The sequence below is a fragment of the Nycticebus coucang genome, chromosome 8, assembly GCF_027406575.1.
Source record: "Nycticebus coucang isolate mNycCou1 chromosome 8, mNycCou1.pri, whole genome shotgun sequence".
Lineage (NCBI taxonomy): Eukaryota > Metazoa > Chordata > Mammalia > Primates > Lorisidae > Nycticebus > Nycticebus coucang.
In genome coordinates, this window is record NC_069787.1 from 52,738,483 (window position 1) to 52,742,608 (window position 4,126).

A 4,126-nucleotide genomic window follows, 5' to 3' on the forward strand; every position below is an offset into this window, starting at 1 on the left:
CCTAGAAACTTGTTAGAAATGTAAATTTGGATCCTATTGGATCAGAAACTCTGGAGGCAGGGCCAAGAAATCTGTCTCTTTAAGTTTTTCAGGTGAGTCTGATGAGTATGGAAGTTTGAGGACTGTTGTTCCAAAACATGTTCCCTGAATCACTAGCTTTGTGTAGTTAAATGAAAGTTAAAGGGCAAAAGGGTTCAATGGACCAATAACTAGAAAACTTTGAGTTAGACACAGTTTCTGTACTGTAGGATTCTATTCGCTCAGAAGCTTTAATATGCTAATGTGCCTTGGGAATCTCTGAGAGAGGTTGATGGTGTCAGTTCCTCTTCTAGGAGCATCTCATGGGACCAGCATTTCATGAAATGCGCTTTGACTCTTGGGGAAAACACTGCTGTAAATCAGAAGCAGAATGTATACGCTGACAAAAAGAAATTACAACTGAGAAGTATTTATTGAAAAGGAATTTTATAGCTAACGCAGGCCTCAAAAAACTATTAGGGCTAAGCTCAGTGTTGTGTGACATTGGGTAATTAGTTTGTTGGTAGAACCTTATCACAGTGTTCTTTTCAAAATTGTGTTATGTTGAAACAAAAGTTGAAGTTTTTGTTATTATCTCCAATTTACAGACAGGAAACCAAGGTTCAGAGGGGGCAGAACTTGCCTGGGGTTATGGAGATAATGTGTGTGAAGATGGAATTCCCCCACCCATACAAGGTACCTAGACAGGGCGTTTCAGTCTGGCTTGTGGATGGGTAGCGATAAGTCCCAAGGATCTAGAACATTTCCAACAGCATCATCAAGCCCCAACAGGGAAATAGCCAGCTGGAGGTGCTGTTCTTTCCTCTTGCATGGTATGGACACTGATGAGAAACTTGAGCTGCCCTGTTGCTACTATTCTTCACCTTAAACAAGCAAGGTCATCCCCCCATGAACATTTGGATGCCATTTGGTGGATGCTCCAATTTTCTGAAATGAAGGAAAACTGGTGTTTCCTGCCTGGTCCTCATCTGGTGTGCCTGCATTCCCCAGACTTGTTTTGCAGTAGGAAAAAAAATAAGTCACATCTTTCCATACCACTATTGGTGCCATTCTGGCTTTCTCTTTATCAAGCGGAAGCAACCATCAACCAGAAGGCTCCTTACCAAACAAAGTCACAAATCAAAGCATTCAGGAAAAGACACTAACAAATACCTATCAAGAGGAAATAAATGGCTATTACCATTGAAGGACTTAGAAGTTATAATTTGAATCTAATACATTTTGTTTATTATTGCATCTCTCTTATTTATCAGCAAATATCATTCTATTACCATGATGCGATAGCAACCATCTTTCACTAAGTGTGCATATGTAACAAAAGCTGTCCTAAGTGCCTTATATGTTATATAAATGAATTCTCACAACATTGTGAAGTAGTATAATTTTTTTAAGTTAAATTACATTTTTTTTTTGTAGAGATGGGATTTTACTATGTTGCCCAGGCTGGTCTCGACCTCCCAACCTTAAGCAATCCTCAATCAAGCCTTGGCCTCCCAAAGTGTTGGAATAAAAGGCTCGAGCCACTGTGCCTAGCCATAGAAGCAGTATAATATCACCTTCATTTTACTGAAGAGGAAACTGAGGCTTAGAAAGTGTCTCATTCATCAAAGCCAGCCAGCCTGCTTACCCATTCCACCATGCTATATATAACAATGGGAAATGTAAAAATAATGTACATGTTCCTTAAAAACACTTGCCTGAGTTTTCTTTTTGGCATGCCAAAAAAAAAAAAAATTTTTTTTTTTTTTAAGATAATGTAATTTTAAGGTTCAGACCTCCGAGTTACTTTTAAGAAATGTCTTTCCTTCCTTCAATCCATTAATTACAGAAAACAGTATGGTGTTCTGGTGAGCAATAATGGCTTTGATATGAAGAATGTCCAGATTTAGGGAGAGTTACTTTATGGGAGATAGTCCTTTGTCCTGAAAATGGGGACTATAACACCCCACCTCCCAGAATTGTAGTGAATGCTAAATAAGGACATGTAGGTATATAAAGTCCCTGGCACCCAGCAAGTGTTCAATGAGTGGTGGCTGGCTCTGTTATTATTGTGGGAGCCCCTGTGAGTTGAGTTCAGCTCAGGAGTCCACCTGTGTTTAATCTTCCTCATCTCCAGTTCCATAGCTTTTATATACACCTTCATTTAAGGAGTTCAAGACAGGAGCCCTAAATCAATCTCTGTATGAATATGGTTAGCTATGAATTTGTTGGAGGGGTCAGAGGTCACAATTCTAGTTCTAGCCATGTAAACTCAGGAAACCCTGTGCTTTATTTTCCTTATTTGTCAGACGGGGATAATATCAGCATTCAGTTTCTCAAAGGGTTGTTAGGAGGAGAAAATAAATCAAACAAATGGAAAGATAAAGTGTGCTATCTGCAGTCATTAATGTCAACTTCTAGCGGGCTCGTAAATGCCGCAAAGGACACATTCTGCAATAGGGAACAGCTTCAGATTGTAATGGAACTCAGTGACAGAGTAACACCTTACCTGTTTACCTTTGTGTCGTCCCTGGGGAAGACCAGTGTAAGAGGGTCAGCAATCCTGTTTCCTACTTCTAATGTGTGCCCTCTGGTACAATTACTCACCTAAGGTCAAAAGGCAGGTATTAAAGGCAGAGATCAACCAGAAATCTCATTGTCACCTCTGGTTTACACTTATGACATGAAAGTGCTTCACTCCTTTGGGTGAAGATGCTGTGAATAGGGCGACTTTTAAATATGCACTTTCTCAAATTAACGCATCAAGGCAAAGGAAGAAGCATGTAGATGTTGAAAGATGCATTAACTACATTGCCATTATCGTTGATAACCTGGGAAAAGTTTCCACTGCTCAGAAGCCGAGGTTCATTTGTCATTTTATGTTGTAGAAGCTGGTCTCGTGGAAGAAATGTGTTCTTTCCCCTTCGTTACCAGCAGAGACTACATCTGCTCCCCACCCTGTACCTTTATGTTTTGCAGCATTTGCCTTGACAGACTGCCAGCTGCCTTTTTCTCTGACAAGTGGATTGAATGGCCAGAACTACTTGGGCACTGCTGTTGACGATGAAAATTGGAACACCCAACCACAGCCCACTCTGAGTAGGTTGGTACAAATTTATATCCTATGGCTGTGTGGGCAGCACCTTCTGAAGAGACAGATGCTTGTTTAAAGGCTAAGATGGGCATTCTGGAGCTGTTTCGAGTGTGTGAGATGGTAGGAGGCTCAGTCGTCTAGCGGTTGGTCGAGAGCTTGGATTTGGGAGGCAGACAGCCCAGTTAGAACCTGAGTAGCTGGGTGAGCTTGGGGCAAGTCGCCTCTCTTCTCTGAGCTTCCCTTTACTCTTGTAGTATGGTTGCTCTGAAGGTCAAATGAGGGTAAATCTGTAAAGTACTGGTGTTAGTGTCTGATAAGTGGTAAGAAATCAGTGAACATCAGCGATTGCTATTATTGATGCTTGTAAAGTGTTTGCCCAAGTACGTATATTAAGGGTGGCTGCTGTTGCTATATTAATATCGTCAGTGTTGTCCTTTGTCATCTGGACATCGAATCAGCTCTGCTTCTGCTCCCAGTTCTCACAGACCTTTACCCAATGGAAATGGTTCCATCACTTCCTGCTCAGAGTCTCCCTGTGCATAGGACTCAGACACGACTTCCTAGGAGAGTGGGTGGGAGACCTTCACCAGTATCTGAAATAGATTCCAAGCTGTCCTCACCCACCACAGTCATTGCACAAGACTAGTGTAACCCTCTGCCTTTCTTTCTTCTCACCCCCCTCCCCATCAAATTTTCCCTAAACTCGCCTACAAATCCTGACATCCCTTAGGTAAAATGCATTATTCCTCCTTCTGAACATGTAATTGACTTGCTGCTAGGGCTCAGTCAAGGATAGCAATTGTCTCCCTTTCAGCCTTGGTGGGTGTCAGATCAAAACTGAACTAGGGATTCCTAATATGGGTTCCATATTGTATTTGTCTGATGAGGGACACCTAGCACATATAGGTGCCACGTTGCTGATGATTAAATCCAGCTGTGTGGTCCTGGATGTCAGTGTAGCTAACATTTTTGAAGGTAAACTTTGTTAGGCACTGGGTTAAGAGCTTTCTATGA